The sequence below is a fragment of the Ranitomeya variabilis genome, chromosome 6 (genome assembly GCF_051348905.1).
Source record: "Ranitomeya variabilis isolate aRanVar5 chromosome 6, aRanVar5.hap1, whole genome shotgun sequence".
Taxonomy (NCBI): domain Eukaryota; kingdom Metazoa; phylum Chordata; class Amphibia; order Anura; family Dendrobatidae; genus Ranitomeya; species Ranitomeya variabilis.
This window is the reverse complement of record NC_135237.1, coordinates 189312091-189331125: the sequence shown is the minus strand read 5'-3', so window position 1 is coordinate 189331125 and position 19035 is coordinate 189312091.

Genomic DNA, 19035 nt, shown 5'->3' with positions numbered 1-19035 from the left:
AACTTTATGTGTATTGATTCCTGCAGCAAATCAGGGCTCAGAAACCATCCACAACATCATGACACAAGGTTTTTTGTGATTGGCTGAAAAAGTGACATGTCACTTGCCATATAAAAAGTGGACATCTTGTCTTGCTGGCGCTATTTTCTCAGTGTCACAGTGCAGAGAAGCTGCTCCTGATAGTGCTGCAAGTGAACTTGTCAGTTAGCTAGATAGGATCCTGTCCTGTGTGAAATCGATCTTCCAGCATTCAACTACATTCTGGAAAAACTGTGGAAAAAAAAGGATGGGTGTCCGGCTCTCCGACCAGGTAAAATCCAAATTTATTTGAACATGATTAAAATTAAAATATAAAACAAAACTAACGTGTTTCTGCCGTGACAGTGTGCCCTTAACCCCTTAACGACCGCCGATACGCCTTTTAACGGCGGCAGTTAAGGGTACTTAAACCACAGCGCCGTTAATTAACGGCGCTGTGGAAAAAGTGAATAGCGCCCCCCAGAATCGGATTTTCTCTGGGGTCTCGGTTGCCGGGGGTAGCCGAGACCCTAGAGAACATGATTCGTGGGGTTTTTACTGACCCCTGAGTTGCGATCGCCGGTAATTAACCGTTTACTGGCAGTCGCAACAAAAAAAACACGATTTGCCATTTAATTTCTCTGTCCTCCGATGTGATCGCACATCGGAGGACAGAGAAATGGGGTCCTCCGATCACCCTCTGATACTTACCTATCTCCCCCGGTGCTCCTCGTTGCTCCCGATGGGCGCCGCAATCTTTTCCGGGAAAAAAATGGCGGGCGCATGCGCTGTGTGCCCGCCGCCCGGCACCCGGAAGATCTTTGGGGTCTCAGCTGCAGGGGGTAGCCAAGACCCCAAAGAATATGATCGGGGTCGGTTTTTACCGACCCCGGTTTTGCGATCGCCGGTTATTAACTGTTTACCGGCGACCGCAAAAAAAAAAAAAAAAGCGATGTCATTCTCTGTCCTCTGATGTGATCGCACATCAGAGGACAGAGAAATAGGGGGATCGGGGACCCCGTTATACTTACCGGTGTCCCTGGGTCCTCCTGCTTCTTCTGCTGGCTGCCGGCTTCTTGCTCCGGTAAGAAAATGGTGGGCGCATGCGCAGTGCGCCCACCATGATCTGCCGGCCGGCAGAGGAAGATTCTTCCTCTTGTTTTATTTTGGTCACTGTGAGATCCTATCACAGTGATCAAAATAAAAAAAATAGTAAATAACCCCCCCCCTTTATCACCCCCTTAGTAAGGAAAAAATAATAAAATAAAAAAAATGTATGTATTTCTATTTTCCAATTAGGGTTAGGGGTAGGGTTAGGGGTAGGGTTAGGGTTAGGGGTAGGGTTGGGATATGTGCACACGTAGAATGGTTCTCTGCGGATTTTTCCGCAGCGGATTTGATAAATCCGCAGGGCCAAAATGCTGCGTTTTTCCTGCGGATTTATCATGGATGTACCGCGGTTTTTGTGCGGATTCCCCTGCAGTTTTACACCTGCAGTTTTCTATTATGGAGCAGGTGTAAATCCGCTGCGGAATCTGCAGAAAGAATTGACATGCTGCGGAATGTAAACCGCTGCGTTTCCGCGTGTTTTTTTCCGCAGCATGGGCACAGCGCTTTATGTTTCCCATAGGTTTACATTGTACTGTAAACTCATGGGAAACTGCTGCGGACCCGCAGCTGCGGAACCGCTGCGGATCCGCAGCAAAATCCGCAACGTGTGCACATAGCCTTAGGGTTAGGGTTAGAGCTAAGATTAGGGTTAGAGCTAGGGTTAGGGCTAGGGTTAGGGTTGGGGCTAAAGTTAGGGTTAGGGTTGGGGCTAGGTTTAGGGCTAAAGTTAGGGTTAGGGCTAGGGTTGGGGCTAAAGTTAGGGTTAGAGTTGGGATTAGGGTTTGGATTAGGGTTATGTTTGGGATTAGGGTTAAGGTTAGGGTTGGGATTAGGGTTAGGTGTGTATTGGGATTAGGGTTGGGTTTTGAGGTTAGGGTTGAGATTAGGATTAGGGGTGTGTTGGGTTTAGGGTTTGATTAGGGTTATGGTTAGCTTTGGGATTAGTGTTAGGGGTGTTTTGGGGGTTAGGGTTGTGATTAGGATTATGGATTGGGTTGGGATTAGGGTTAGGGGTGTGTTGGGGTTAGGGTTGGAGTTAGAATTGGGGGGTTTCCACTGTTTAGGTACATCAGGGGGTCTCTAAACGCCACAGCCAATTTTGCGCTCAAAAAGTCAAATGGTGCTCCCTCCCTTCTGAGCTCTGCCGTGCGCCCAAACAGTGGTTTACCCCCGCATATGGGGCATCAGCGTACTCGGGATAAATTGGACAACAACTTTTGGGGTCCAATTTCTCCTGTTACCCTTGTGAAAATAAAAACTTAGGGGCTAAAAAAATCTTTTTTGTGGAAAATGTTTTATTTTTTATTTTCACGACTCTGCATTATAAACTTCTGTGAAGCACTTGGGCATTCAAAGTTCTCACCACACATCTAGATAAGTTCCTTGGGGGGTCTAATTTCCAAAATGGGGTCACTTGTAGGGGGTTTCTACTGTTTAGGTACATCAGGGGCTCTGCAAATGCAACATAACGCCCGCAGACCATTCTATCAAAGTCTGCATTACAAAACGGCACTCCTTCCCTTCCGAGCTCAGCCATGCACCCAAACAGTGGTCCCCCCCACACATGGGGTATCAGTGTATTTAGGACAAATTGGACAACAACTTTTGGGGTCAAATTTCTCTTGTTACCCTTGTGAAAATAAAAATTTGGGGGCTAAAAAAATCTTTTTTGTGGACTTTTTTTATTTTTGTTTTCACGACTGCATTATAAACTTCTGTGAAGCACTTGGGCATTCAAAGTTCTCACAACACATCTAGATAAGTTCTTCGGGGGGTCTAGTTTCCAAAATTGGGTCACTTGTGGGGGGTTTCTACTGTTTAGGTACATCGGGGGCTCTGCAAATGCAACATAACGCCCGCAGACCATTCTATTAAAGTCTGCATTCCAAAACGGTGCTCATTCCCTTCCGAGCACTGCCATGCGCCCAAACAGTGGTTTACCCCCACATATGGGGTATCAGCCTACTCAGCATAAATTGCTCAATAAATTTTGGGGTCCAATTTCTCCTGTTACCCTTGTGAAAGTAAAAATTTGGGAGTGAAAAGATAATTTTTGCGGAAAAAATATGATTTTTTTTATTTTAATTGCTCTACATTATAAACTTCTGTGAAGCAGTTGGGGGTTCATAGTGCTCACCACACATCTAGATAAGCTCTTTGGGGGGGTCTAGTTTCCAAAATGGGGTCACTTGTGGGAGTTTCTACTGTTTAGGTACATCAGGATCTCTGCAAATGCAACATGATGCCCGCAGACCATCCCATCAAAGTCTGCATTCCAAGCGGCGCTCCTTCCCTTCCGAGCCCTGATGGGTGCCCAAACACCCTCCCCCACATATGGGGTATCAGCATACTCAGGACAAACTGGTCAACAGATTTTGGGGTCCAATGTCTCCTGTTACCCTTGAGAAAATAAAAAATTGCAGGCTAAAAAATCATTTTTGAGGAAAAAAATAGGATTTTTTATTTTCACAGCTCTACTTTATAAATTTCTGTGAAGCACTTGGGGGTTTAAAGTGCTCACCACACATCTAGATAAATTCCTTAAGGGGTCTAGTTTCCAAAATGGGGTCACTTGTGTGGGGTTTCTACTGTTTAGGCACATCAGGGGCTCTCCAAATGCAACATGGTGTCCGATCTCAATTCCAGCCAATTCTACATTGAAAAAGTAAAACGGCACTCCTTCTCTTCCAAGCTCTGCGGTGCGCCCAAACAGTGGTCTACCCCCACATATGGGGTATCGACGTACTCAGGAGAAATTGCACAACAACTTTTGTCATTTAATTTCTCCTGTTACCCTTGTGAAAATAAAAAATTGGGGCCAAAAGGTCATTTTTGTAGAAAAAATTAGATTTTTTATTTTCACGGCTCTAAGTTATAAACTTCTGTGAAGCACCTGGGGTTTAAAGTGCTCAACATACATCTAGTTAAGTTCCTTAAGGGGTCTAGTTTCCAAAATGGTGTCACTTGTGGGGGGTTGCCACTGTTTAGGCACATCAGGGGCTCTCCAAACGCGACATGGCGTCCGATCTCAATTCCAGCCAATTCTACATTGAAAAAATAATACGGCACTCCTTCTCTTCCAAGCTCTGCGGTGCGCCCAAACAGTGGTTTACCCCCACATATGGGGCATCGACGTACTCAAAAGAAATTGCACAACAACTTTTGTGGTCTCATTTCTCCTGTTACCCTTGTCAAAATAAAAATTTGGGGGCAAAAAATAATTTTTGTAGAAAAAATGTGATTTTTTATTTTCACGGCTCTACTTTATAAACTTCCGTGAAGCACCTGGGTTGTTAAAGTGCTCACCACACATCTAGATAAGTTCCTTAAGGGGTCTAGTTTCCAAAATGGTGTCATTTGTGGGGGGTTTCCACTGTTTAGGCACATCAGGGGCTCTCCACACGCGACATGGCGTCTGATCTCAATTCCAGCCAATTCTACATTGAAAAAGTAAAACGGCACTCCTTCTCTTCCAAGCTCTGCGGTGTGCCCAAACAGTGGTCTACCCCCACATATGGGGTATCGACGTACTCAGGAAAAATTGCACAACAACTTTTGTGGTCTAATTTCTCCTGTTACCCTTGTGAAAATAAGAATTTGTGGGCGAAAAGATCATTTTTGTGTAAACAAATGCGATTTTTTATTTTCATGGCTCTACTTTATAAACTTCTGTGAAGCACTTGGGGGCTCAAAGTGCTCACCACACATCTAGTTAAGTTCATTAAGGGGTCTAGTTTCCAAAATGGTGTCACGTGTGGAGCATTTCCACTGTTTAGGCACATCAGGGGCTCTCGAAACGCGACATGGCATCCGATCTCAATTCCAGCCAATTCTACATTGAAAAAGTCAAACGGCGCTCCTTCTCTTCCAAGCTCTGCGGTGTGCCCAAACAGTGGTTTTTTCCACATATGGGGTATCGGCGTATTCAGGAGAAATTGCACAACAAAATTTATGGTTAAATTTCTGTTTTTACACTTGTGAAAATAAAAAAAAATGGTTCTGAATTAAAATGTTTGCAAAAAAAAGTTAAATGTTCATTTTTTCCTTCCACATTGTTTCAGTTCCTGTGAAGCACGTAAAGGGTTAATAAACTTCTTGAATGTGGTTTTGAGCACCTTGAGGGGTGTAGTTTTTAGAATGGTGTCACACTTGGTTATTTTCTATCATATAGACCCCTCAAAATGACTTCAAATGTGATGTGGTCCCTAAAAAAAAATGGTGTTGTAAAAATTAGAAATTGCTGGTCAAATTTTAACCCTTATAACTCCCTAACAAAAAAAAAATGTTTCCAAAATTGTGCTGATGTAAAGTAGACATGTGGAAAATGTTATTTATTAACTATTTTGTGTGACATATCTCTTTGATTTAAGGGCATAAAAATACAAAGTTTGAAAATTGCTAAATTTTAAATTTTTTTGCCATATTTCCATATTTTTCATAAATAATCGCAAGTAATATCGAAGAAATGTTACCACTAACATGAAGGACAATATGTCACGAAAAAACAATCTCAGATTCAGCAGGATCTGTTAAAGCATTCCAGAGTTATAACCTCATAAAGTGACAGTGGTCAGAATTGTAAAAATTGGCTCGGTCATTAATTACCAAATTGGCTCTGTCACTAAGGGGTTAATCATAGGTCGCACTGTCGTGCCAGAAATGCATCAGGTTGTTTTATGTTTTAGTTTTAATCATGTTCACATAAATCTGCATTTTACCTGGTCGCAGAGCCGGACACCCATCCTTTCCTTTCCACTTGTTGCTGTGTTCACCAGCAGGATCGGCATTCGGCACCCATCAGTTGCATACCGTCAACCTTTACTGGATTTCAGTCTTAGTCTTCCGCGTGGTGACTCACAGCCCCTTCTCTCCCCTGTGCAAAAACTGTGTGGCAGTTTCGAGAGGCCCCATTTGTTACTCTAAATAGTTTGTGCTAAAACTGTGTTTCAGTGACAAATCAGAAGGCCTGATTTCCACTTAAAAATCATTAGGCCTCATAATGGGGTGCAACCACGAGGCCCAATTAGCTAATCCAAATAGTTTGTGTCAAAACTGTGCTTCAGTCACAAATCAGAAGGCCAGATTTCCACTTAAAAATCCTTATGTCTAATTTTTGGGTGCAGCCACAAGGTCCAATTAGCTAATCCAAATAGCTTGTGATAAAAATGTGTTTCAGTGACAAATCAGAAGGCTAGATTCCCTCTTAAAATGCCTAATAATTCCCTTAACCCCTTCACGACATGCCCCGTACTAGTACGGCACATTTCGTGTCTCCCCCTTTGATGTGGGCTCTGGTGCTGAGCCCACATCAAAGTCGTGACATGTCAGCTGTTATGTACAGCTCACATGTGCGCGCAATAGCGGCAGGTGGAATCGCGATCCACCTGCCGCTATTAACCTGTTAAATGCCACTGTCAAATGCTGACAGCGGCACTTAATTACCGCTTCCGGCCTTCTGGCCGGAATTGAGTGCATCGCCTACCCCCGTCACATGATCGGGGGTCGGCGATGCATCAGGATGGTAACCATAGAGGTCCTTGAGACCTCTATGGTTACTGATGCCGGCCTGCTGTGAGCGCCACCCTGTGGTCGGCGCTCATAGCAAGCCTGCATTTCAGCTACAAAGCAGCGATCTGATGATCCCTGCTTTGTAGCTGAGCCGATCTAGTTGTGCCAGCTTCCAGCCTCCCATGGAGGCTATTGAAGCATGGCAAAAGTTAAAAAAATTTTTTAAAAATATAAAAAAAATAAAAAATATATAAAAGTTTAAATCACCCCCCTTTTGCCCCATCCAAAATAAAACAATAAAAAAAAATGAAACCTACACATATTTGGTATCACCGCATTCAGAATCGCCCAATCTATCAATAAAAAAAGCATTAACCTGATCGCTAATCAGCGTAGGGAGAAAAAAAATTGAAACGCCAGAATTTCATTTTTTTGGTCACCGTGACATTGCATTAAAATGCAATAACGGGCAATCAAAAGAACGTATCTGCACAAAATTGGTATAATTAAAAACGTCAGCTCGGCATGCAAAAAATAAGCCCTCACCCGACCCCAGATCATGAAAAATGGAGACGCTAAGGGTATCGGAAAATTGCACTTTTTTTTATTTTAGCAAAGTTTTGAATTTTTGTTCACCACTTAGATAAAAAATAACCTAGACATGTTTGGTGTCTGTGAACTTGTAATGACCTGGAGAATCATAATATCAGGTCAGTGTTAGCATTTAGTGAACCTAGCAAAAAAGCCAAACAAAAAACAAGTGTGGGATTGCACATTTTTATTGCAACTTCACCTCACTTGGAATTTTTTTCCTGTTTTCTAGTACAAGACATGGTAAAACCAATGGTGTCGTTCAAAAGTACAACTTGTCCCACAAAAAATAAGCCCTCACATGGCAATATTGACGGAAAAATGAAAAAGTTATGGCTCTGGGAAGGAGGGGAGCGAAAAACGAAAGCGCAAAAACGAAAAAGGGCCATGGCGTGAAGGGGTTAATAGACTGTAATAATGCAAGATCAATGCTTAACACTAAGAACTACACCATCCCCTAGTCTGTGCAGTCTGCAACTGGGGTGCAAAAGTGCAGGGGACAGTGCAGTCATTTAAATTGATGCCACATTAGTGGTGTGTGACAATATTTTTTTTAAGCCCTTCACGACATGCGCCGTACTAGTACAGCGCATGCCGTGTCTCCCCCTTTGATGTGGGCTCCGGCGCTGAGCCCACATCAAAGTCGCAACATGTCAGCTGTTTTGGACAGCTGACATGTGCGCGCAATAGCAGCGGGTGAAATCGCTATTCACCCGCCGCTATTAACCTGTTAAATGCCGCTGTCAAACGCAGACAGCGGCATTTAACTACCGCATCCGGCCGGGCGGCCGGATATGACGTCATTGCCGACCCCCGTCACATGATCGGGGGTCGGCGATGCGTCAGGAAGGTAACCATAGAGGTCCTTGAGACCTCTATGGTTACTGATCCTCGGTAGCTGTGAGCGCCACCCTGTGGTCGGCGCTCACAGCACACCTGCAATTCTGCTATATAGCAGCGATCTGATGATCGCTGTTATGTAGCAGAGCCGATCGGGCTATGCCTGCTTCTAGCCTCCCTTGGAGGCTATTGCAGCATGGCAAAAGTGAAAAAAAAAAGTTTTTAAAAATGTGAAAAAAATATTAAAAATATGAAAGTTTAAATCACCCCCCTTTCGCCCCATCCTAAATAAAACAATAAAAAAACAAACCTACACATATTTGGTATCGCCGCGTTCAGAATCACCCGATCTATCAATTAAAGAAAAGCATTAACCTGATCGCTAAACAGCGTAGCGAGAAAAAAATCCGAAACGCCAGAATTACGTTTTTTTGGTCACCGCAACATTGTGTTAAAATGCAATAACGGGCGATCAAAAGAACGTATCTGCGCCAAAATGATATTATTAAAAATATGAGCTTGGCACGCAAAAAATAAGCCCTCACCCGACCCCAGATCACGAAAATTGGAGATGCTACGGGTATCGGAAAATGGCACTTTTTTTTTTTTTTTTTTTTTTTTTTTAAAGCAAAGTTTGGAATTATTTTTCACCACTTGGATAAAAAATAACCTAGTCATGTTAGGTGTCTATGAACTCGTAATGACCTAGAGAATCATCAGTTTTAGCATTTAGTGAACCTAGCAAAAAAAACAAACAAAAAACAAGTGTGGGATTGCACTTTTTTTGCAATTTCACCGCACTTGGAATTTTTTTCCCGTTTTCTAGTACATGACATGGTAAAACCAATGATGTTGTTCAAAAGTACAACTCGTCCCGCAAAAAATAAGCCCTCACATGGCCATATTGATGGAAAAATAAAAAAGTTATGGCTCTGGGAAGGAGGGGAGCGAAAAATGAAAACACAAAAACGAAAAAGGGCCGTGACTTGAAGGGGTTAAATGTGGGGACTCTAAGCTGGATCTCCATCTGGTGTGTTGCCTGTAGTGGAAGGTGTGTCAGAGGCCTATTATATTGTTTGCACTCTGTGGAACAATCTGGATAAGATGTCTGAATGGACAATCACTTGGCAAATGAGGTTTAATGTAGATAAATGTAGAGTAATGCACATGGGACGGAGTAATGCTATAGCTGCATACACATTAAATGGGACCATACTTGTAACTACAGAACAGGAGAAGGACTTGGGTATTCTGGGTACAAGTAAGCTGAGCAGTAGTACTCAATGTCAAGCAGCAGCCGCAGAAGCAAACAAGATTTTAGGGTGTATAAAAGAAAGAGATAAAATCTTGTGATCCCAACGTATTGTTACCCCTTTATAAATCGCTTGTGAGGCCACATCTAGAATATTGGATCCAGTTTTGGGCCCCACATTTAAAAAGGGACATTTAGAAATTAGAATCAGTTCAAAGGTAGGCAACTAGATTGTTACAAGGTATGTTGAGAGGTTGAAAAAGTTGGGCTTGTTTTGCTTAGAAAAAAGACACCTCAGAGAGGATCTCATTTATATTTATAATATATGTGTGGTCAGTACAAAGGACTGGTGCATGACTTATTTCTTCCAAGGACCATGCGAAGGACCAGGGGGCACTCATTACGGGTGGAAGAAAGGCAATTCATTACAGTTAGAGCAGTCAGAATGTGGAATTCCCTACCACAAGAGGTAGTAATGGCCGAAACTATAAAAGCTTTAAAAAAAGGGCTGGATGGTTTCCTCAATACACATAACATTGGGGGTTATAGTTAATTTAGTGACAAAAAACAATTGATGGAAAAAAGTTGAACATGATGGACCTAGATCTTTTTTCAACCTATGTAAGTAGGAAATGAATGCCACTTTAGTGGTGTGTGACAATTATTTTTTTAAATGTGGAAACCCCAAGTTGGGTCTCCATCTGGTGGGTTGTCTCTGTAAGTAGGGCTCCCAGACAGGCAGGTCTGCACTTACTTTCAGTCAACTAACTGTGTTACTTTCCTTACATTTTTCTACCAATAGTACTGTATGAAACTGATGTTTGTGTTATCTGAGTGTGGCTGGAAAAAAAAATTGGAGGTGTTGCATGAGGTATCTAGGCTCCCAACTAAGAAGGCTTACACTGCTCCCTTAATCACAAGGTCTTCATTGAAACTTCAATTCCAAGCTGTAAATTCTGGGCTGTACTCTGATACCTCATGCATGGGCCATGGCTGACTGATTCTGTGCCATTACAAAAGTTTCTACTGTGGGCCAATTGATCAGTCAACTACCTGTGTTACTTTCCTTATATTTTTCTACCAATAGTACTCATGCATGGCCCATGGCTGGCTGCTGCTTTGCCATTTGCAAATTTATACTGTGGGTCAATTGATGCCACTTTTCTTGGTGTCTGTCCCTAATTTTAGCTCTTTGGAAAGCTTTATGTTACCCCTTAAGGTGTTGCGTATACATTTGGTTTGGTCTCCCATTGAATCTAATGGGGTTCAGGTACGTTCGTCAAACCATTTGTTGAACATATTCGGCAAGCTTCTAAACATCGGCGAGCGTTTAAATATTCGTCGAATTGAACCTCACCGAACCTTGAAATTTTCGCTTATCTCTAGCCTTCACCCTGCTGTTCTTCTTCCATTCAGCACTTTTCCCATCCATTTGAACATTTTCACTGCCCCGTGACCTCTTTGTAGGGTCTGCCAGAAAAAAGCTCGGCTTTCCCTTTGACTCCCACTATTCTCGTTACACAAAACGATCATGCAAATATTAGGAATTGCTCGGTGTTGAGCAATGAACACTCGCTCATTTTAGTGCTCGCTCATCCTTAGAATTCAGCATATAAATTATATTATGCATTTCTATCATGTTTCAATTTATAACAAGTAATATTTGATTAGAATGTATGTGGTTCAGCATTGGATTTCTCTGTTTTGCATGTATGTAATATTTGAAATATATAAATATAGTTAATAAAGGTTATATTTTATGAGATATTATGCACCTGTTGTTGTCCTGTCGATGGTATCTCATGTTAGAGGTGTGTCTACTAACTTTAAAAAAAAACTGGGTATTAAAATGCTCTCTAGTGAATGGTACTGGTTGGCCTAATTGTTTATATAATTATCCTAAAAAATCTGATATCATTAATTTTCCACTAGCCTGATTGGTTGAAGTAATTTCTACCTTAAACAGGGTGTGTTTGCATTTTAGAGCTCAGAAAATATTCAATTGACTGTAAGGGTGACTCAGTGTTCCACACAAAGTTTCCAAGCCATTAAAGGCATTTTAATTATGCAATAACAGCTTTTTTTGTAGCAAATCAAAATTTGTGTTCGGCTAGGGTTAGGGTTGGTTTAGGCTTGGATTAGGTTTTGGGTTATTCTATGTTCAGGGTTGGAGTTAGGGTTGGGCTAGGGTTGGGGTTAGGGTAGGCTAGGGTTAGGGTTGGGCTAGGATAAAGGTTAGCATTGGGGTTAAGGTTGTAAGGTTTTTGGGCTCTTCTATGTTTAGGGTTGGAGTTAGGGATGGGCTACGGTTGGGGTTAGGGTGGGCAAGGAATAGGGTTGGGCTAGGGTTAGGGTTGGGCTAGGATTAAGGTTAGTATTGGGGTTAAGGATTTTTCAAAAGTAAAAAAAATGATGGTGATATGACAACTAGTGTTGAGCGCAAGTGCTCACTACTCGAGTTTGCATCGGAGTTGCTCGAGCACCCGCAATACTTGGTGCATATTGGAGCACCCCAATGCAAACTCGAGTAGAGAGCATTTTTGCACTCAACACTAATGATAACATATTCAATATGATGACCTAATGTTATCAAATTCTGTATAGTGTTTTTGGCTTAAAAATCCTCATTATACCCCTGGATAAAATTCTTGAGGGGTGTAGTTTTCAAAATGAGATCACTTATGGGGGGTTTCCACTGTTTAGGCACATCAGGAGCTCTCCAAACACGACATGGTGTCCACCCTCAATTCCAGCCATTTTTGCATTCAAAAAGTCAAATGGTGCTTCTTCCTTTCTGAGCCGTATGCCCAAATAGTAGCTTTTTCCCTCATATGTGGTATTGGCGCACTCAGGAGAAAGTTCACAAAAAAACTGGGATCAATATTTTCCTTTTACCCTTGGGAAAGTAAAAAAATTTGGGCTAAAGCAAAACTTTTGTGAAGAAAAGTAAAATGTTCATTTTTTTCCGTCCACATTTCATAAATTCCCTTTATGAACCTGAAGGGTTAATAAACTTCTTGAGTGTGGTTTTGAGGACTTTGATGGGTGCAATTTTTAGAATGGTGTTATTTTTGGGCATTTTATGTCATATAAACCCCTCAAAATCACTTAGAATGTAATGTGGTCCCTAAAAGAAAATGGTTTTTTACATTTTGCTGGAAAACTGAGAAATTGCTGATCAACTTTTAACCCTTCTAATTTTGTAAGAAAAAAAAAATTATGTTTAAAAACTTGTGCTGTTGTAAAGTAGACATGTGGGAAATGTTATTTATTAACTATTATGTGTTATAGATATAACTCTCTGATTTAAGGGCATAAATATTTAAAGTTTGAAAATTGCAAAAAGTTTATCATTATTGTAACAGTTTAGACATTTTCATAAATATACGCAAATCATATTGACCAAAATATTCAACTAACATTAAGTACAATATGTCATGAAAAACCAATCTCAGAATCTGTGGGAATCGTTGAAGTGTTCCAGAGTTATTACCACAGATTTAAAATATTTGGCCTGGTCATTAAGGTCAAAATTAGCTCCATTGCTAAGGGGTTAAAACAACAGTGCAAAACTTGGTATATATTCAGAGGATGCAGAAAGACATGCAACTCTAATGGCACACCCCCATGATTTTTATGTATAGCGTTACACACAGAAATTCAGTGTGTTAACTCTGCATTAACTAACATTTATCTTGCTGCTCAGTGGCATCCGGTCTGGGCATGTCAGACATACGACATATTTCCTACAAAGTGTAATGATGCACAAAACACTAATCTCTGATGTCACACATGCTGCACTTCACTGAATCTATTGTCGCAGCATACAATTATACACACAACATAATACAACCCCTGGCAAAAATTATGGAATCACCGGCCTTGGAGTATGTTCATTCAGTTGTTTAATTTTGTAGAAAAAAAGCTGATCACAGACATTGCACAAAACTAAAGTAATTTCAAATGGCAACTTTCTGGATTTTAGAAACACTAAAAGAAATCAACAACAAAAATGTGGTAGTCAGTAATGGTTACTTTTTTTTAACCAAGCATAGGGAAAAATTATGGAATCACTCAATTCTGAGGAAAAAAATATGGAATCATGAAAAACAAACAAACAAAAAAACACTCCAAAACATCACTAGTATTTTGTTGCACCACCTTTGGCTTTTATAACAGCTTGCAGTCTCTGAGGCATGGACTTTATGGGTGTCAAACAGTACTCTTCATCAATCTGGTTCCAACTTTCTCTGATTGCTGTTGCCAGATCAGCTTTGCAGGTTGGAGCCTTGTCATGGACCATTTTCTTCAACTTCCACCAAAGATTTTCAATTGAATTGAGATCCGGACTATTTGCAGGGCATGACATTGACCTTATGTGTCTTTTTTCAAGGAATGTTTTCAGTTTTTGCTCTATGGCAGGATGCATTATCATCTTGAAAAATGATTTAATCATCCCCAAACATCCTTTCAATTGATGGGATAAGAAAATTGTCCAAAATATCAACATAAACTTGTGCATTTATTGAAGATATAATGACAGCCATCTCCCCAGTGCCTTTACCTGACATGCAGCCCCATATCATCAATGACTGTGGAAATTTGCATGTTCTCTTCAGGCAGTCATCTGTTGTGAATTTGCTTTTTGCTCCCTCTAGTGGTTACTAGTTTTTTGACTCTGGTTTTTCTGTCATTCCTTTTATCCGCACCTGGGTCGTTACTTAGGGGTGTTGCTATATAAGCTCCCTGGACCTTCAGTTCAATGCCTGGCAACGTAGTTATCAGAGCTAGTCTGCTGTGCTCTTGTCTACTGATCCTGGTTCCAGTTATATCAGCTAAGTCTGCCTTTTGCTTTTTGCTATTTGTTTTGGTTTTGTATTTTTGTCCAGCTTGTTCCAAATCTATATCCTGACCTTTGCTGGAAGCTCTAGGGGGGCTGGTGTTCTCCCCCCGGACCGTTAGACGGTTCGGGGGTTCTTGAATTTCCAGTGTGGATTTTAATAGGGTTTTTGTTGACCATATAAGTTACCTTTCTTTATTCTGCTATCAGTAAGCGGGCCTCTCTGTGCTAAACCTGGTTCATTTCTGTGTTTGTCATTTCCTCTTACCTCACCGTCATTATTTGTGGGGGGCTTCTATCCAGCTTTGGGGTCCCCTTCTCTGGAGGCAAGAAAGGTCTTTGTTTTCCTCTACTAGGGGTAGCTAGATTCTCCGGCTGGCGCGTGTCATCTAGAATCAACGTAGGAATGATCCCCGGCTACTTCTAGTGTTGGCGTTAGGAGTGATATATGGTCAACCCAGTTACCACTGCCCTATGAGCTGGATTTTTGTATTCTGCAGATTTCCACGTTCCTCTGAGACCCTCGCCATTGGGGTCATAACAGTTTGCCAGGCCAGTATTAAATGTTTAATGCATTGCAGAAGAGGGATTATAAGAAAGAAGATTCTGAGTTTTTTTTTTTTTTTCTTCTTCCCCTTTACCTCAGAGTGGCTATGCTTGCTGCAGACATGAATGTCCAGACCTTGATTACAAGTGTGGACCAGCTGGCTACTCGTGTGCAGGGCATACAAGACTATGTTATCAGAAATCCTAGGTCAGAACCTAAAATACCGATTCCTGAACTGTTTTCCGGAGACAGGTTTAAGTTTAGGAATTTCGTGAATAATTGTAAATTGTTTTTGTCCCTGAGACCCTGTTCATCTGGAGATTCTGCTCAGCAAGTAAAAATTGTTATTTCGTTCTTACGGGGCGACCCTCAGGATTGGGCTTTTTCGCTGGCGCCAGGAGATCCGGCATTGGCTGATCTTGATGCGTTTTTTCTGGCGCTCGGTTTACTTTATGAGGAACCCAATCTTGAGATTCAGGCAGAAAAGGCCTTGCTGGCTATGTCTCAGGGGCAGGACGAGGCTGAAGTGTATTGCCAAAAATTTCGGAAATGGTCCGTGCTGACACATTGGAACGAGTGTGCACTGGCCGCTAATTTTAGAAATGGCCTTTCTGAAGCCATTAAGAATGTTATGGTGGGTTTTCCCATTCCCACAGGTCTGAATGATACTATGGCACTGGCTATTCAAATTGACCGGCGGTTGCGGGAGCGCAAAACCGCAAATTCCCTCATGGTGTTGTCTGAACAGACACCTAATTCGGTGCAATGTGATAGAAAAACCGCAAATTCCCTCATGGTGTTGTCTGAACAGACACCTGATTTAATGCAATGTGATAGAATCCTGACTAGAAATGAGCGGAAAATTCATAGACGCCGGAATGGCTTGTGCTACTACTGTGGTGATTCTACACATGTTATCTCAGCATGCTCTAAACGTATAGCTAAGGTTGTTAGTCCTGTCACCGTTGGTAATTTGCAACCTAAATTTATTCTGTCTGTAACTTTGATTTGCTCACTGTCATCTTATCCTGTCATGGCGTTTGTAGATTCAGGTGCTGCCCTGAGTCTCATGGATCTCTCATTTGCTAAGCGCTGTGGTTTTACTCTTGAACCATTAGAAAATCCTATTCCTCTTAGGGGTATTGATGCTACACCATTGGCAGCAAATAAACGGCAGTATTGGACACAGGTTACCATGTGCATGACTCCTGAACACCGCGAGGTGATACGTTTCCTGGTTTTACATAAAATGCATGATTTGGTTGTTTTAGGGCTGCCATGGTTACAGACCCATAATCCAGTCCTGGACTGGAAGGCTATGTCAGTCTCAAGTTGGGGCTGTCGTGGTATTCATGGGGATTCCCTGCCTGTGTCTATTGCTTCTTCTACGCCTTCGGAAGTTCCGGAGTATTTGTCTGATTATCAGGATGTCTTCAGTGAGTCTGAGTCCAGTGCACTGCCTCCTCATAGGGACTGTGACTGTGCTATAGATTTGATCCCAGGCAGTAAATTTCCTAAGGGAAGACTGTTTAATCTGTCGGTACCTGAACATACCGCTATGCGTTCATATATCAAGGAGTCTCTGGAGAAAGGACATATTCGTCCGTCTTCTTCCCCTCTTGGTGCGGGATTCTTTTTTGTGGCAAAAAAGGACGGATCTTTGAGACCTTGTATTGATTATCGACTTTTAAATAAGATCACTGTCAAATTTCAGTATCCTTTACCGCTGTTGTCTGACTTGTTTGCCCGGATTAAGGGTGCCAAGTGGTTCACCAAAATAGACCTTCGTGGTGCGTACAACCTTGTGCGCATTAAGCAAGGTGATGAATGGAAAACCGCATTCAATACGCCCGAAGGTCATTTTGAGTACTTGGTGATGCCTTTTGGGCTCTCCAATGCGCCTTCAGTTTTTCAGTCCTTTATGCATGACATTTTCCGGAAGTATCTGGATAAATTTTTGATTGTTTATCTGGATGATATTTTGGTTTTTTCTGACAATTGGGATTCGCATGTGGAGCAGGTCAGGTTGGTCTTTAAAATTTTGCGTGAAAATTCTTTGTTTGTCAAGGGCTCAAAGTGTCTCTTTGGTGTGCAGAAGGTTCCCTTTTTGGGGTTCATTTTTTCCCCTTCTGCTGTGGAGATGGACCCAGTCAAGGTCCGAGCTATTCTTGATTGGACTCAGCCCTCGTCAGTTAAGAGTCTTCAGAAGTTCTTGGGCTTCGCTAACTTCTACCGTCGTTTTATCGCTAATTTTTCTAGCATTGTGAAACCTTTGACGGATATGACCAAGAAGGGCTCCGATGTAGCTAACTGGGCTCCTGCTGCCATGGAGGCTTTCCAGGAGTTGAAACGCCGGTTTACTTCGGCGCCTGTTTTGTGCCAGCCTGACGTCTCACTTCCCTTTCAGGTTGAGGTGGATGCTTCGGAGATTGGGGCAGGGGCCGTTTTGTCGCAGAGAGGCCCTGGTTGCTCTGTTATGAAACCTTGTGCCTTTTTCTCTAGGAAGTTTTCGCCTGCCGAGCGAAATTATGATGTGGGCAATCGGGAGTTGTTGGCCATGAAATGGGCATTTGAGGAGTGGCGTCATTGGCTCGAGGGTGCTAAGCATCGTGTGGTGGTCTTGACTGATCACAAAAATCTGATGTATCTCGAGTCTGCTAAACGCCTTAATCCGAGACAGGCCCGCTGGTCATTGTTTTTCTCCCGCTTTGATTTTGTTGTCTCGTATTTACCAGGTTCAAAGAATGTGAAGGCCGATGCTCTTTCTAGGAGCTTTGTGCCTGATGCTCCTGGAGTCGCTGATCCTGTTGGTATTCTTAAAGATGGAGTTATCTTGTCAGCTATTTCTCCGGATCTGCGACGTGTGTTGCAGAGATTTCAGGCTGATAGGCCTGAGTCTTGTCCACCTGACAGACTGTTTGTCCCGGATAAGTGGACCAGCAGAGTCATTTCCGAGGTTCATTCCTCGGTGTTGGCAGGTCACCCAGGAATTTTTGGCACCAGAGATCTGGTGGCCAGGTCCTTTTGGTGGCCTTCCTTGTCAAGGGATGTGCGGTCATTTGTGCAGTCCTGTGGGACTTGTGCTCGAGCTAAGCCTTGCTGTTCTCGTGCCAGCGGTTTGCTCTTGCCCTTGCCTGTCCCGAAGAGACCTTGGACACATATCTCCATGGATTTCATTTCTGATCTTCCGCTATCTCAGGGCATGTCTGTTATCTGGGTGATATGTGATCGCTTCTCCAAGATGGTCCATTTGGTTCCTTTGCCTAAGCTGCCTTCCTCTTCCGATCTGGTTCCTGTGTTTTTCCAGAACGTGGTTCGTTTGCACGGCATCCCTGAGAATATTGTGTCAGACAGAGGATCCCAGTTCGTTTCCAGGTTCTGGCGATCCTTTTGTAGTAGGATGGGCATTGATTTGTCGTTTTCGTCTGCTTTCCATCCTCAGACTAATGGACAGACGGAGCGAACCAATCAGACTTTGGAGGCTTATTTGAGGTGTTTTGTCTCTGCTGATCAGGACGATTGGGTGACATTCTTGCCGTTGGCTGAGTTTGCCCTTAATAATCGGGCTAGTTCCGCCACCTTGGTTTCGCCTTTTTTCTGCAACTCTGGTTTCCATCCTCGCTTTTCTTCGGGTCATGTGGAGCCTTCTGACTGTCCTGGGGTGGATTCTGTGGTGGATAGGTTGCAGCAGATCTGGAATCATGTGGTGGACAACTTGAAGTTGTCACAGGAGAAGGCTCAGCGCTTTGCCAACCGCCGCCGCGGTGTGGGTCCCCGACTACGCGTTGGGGATTTGGTATGGCTTTCTTCCCGCTTTGTTCCTATGAAGGTCTCCTCTCCCAAATTTAAACCTCGTTTTATTGGGCCTTACAAGATATTGGAAATCCTTAATCCTGTATCTTTTCGTCTGGATCTTCCTGTGTCGTTTGCTATTCACAATGTATTTCATAGGTCCTTGTTGCGGCGGTACATTGTGCCTGTAGTTCCTTCTGCTGAGCCTCCTGCTCCGGTGTTGGTTGAGGGCGAGTTGGAGTACGTGGTGGAGAAGATCTTGGATTCTCGCCTCTCCAGGCGGAGGCTTCAGTACCTGGTCAAGTGGAAGGGCTATGGTCAGGAGGATAATTCCTGGGTGGTCGCCTCTGATGTTCATGCGGCCGATTTAGTTCGTGCCTTTCATGCCGCTCATCCTGATCGCCCTGGTGGTCGTGGTGAGGGTTCGGTGACCCCTCACTAAGGGGGGGGTACTGTTGTGAATTTGCTTTTTGCTCCCTCTAGTGGTTACTAGTTTTTTGACTCTGGTTTTTCTGTCATTCCTTTTATCCGCACCTG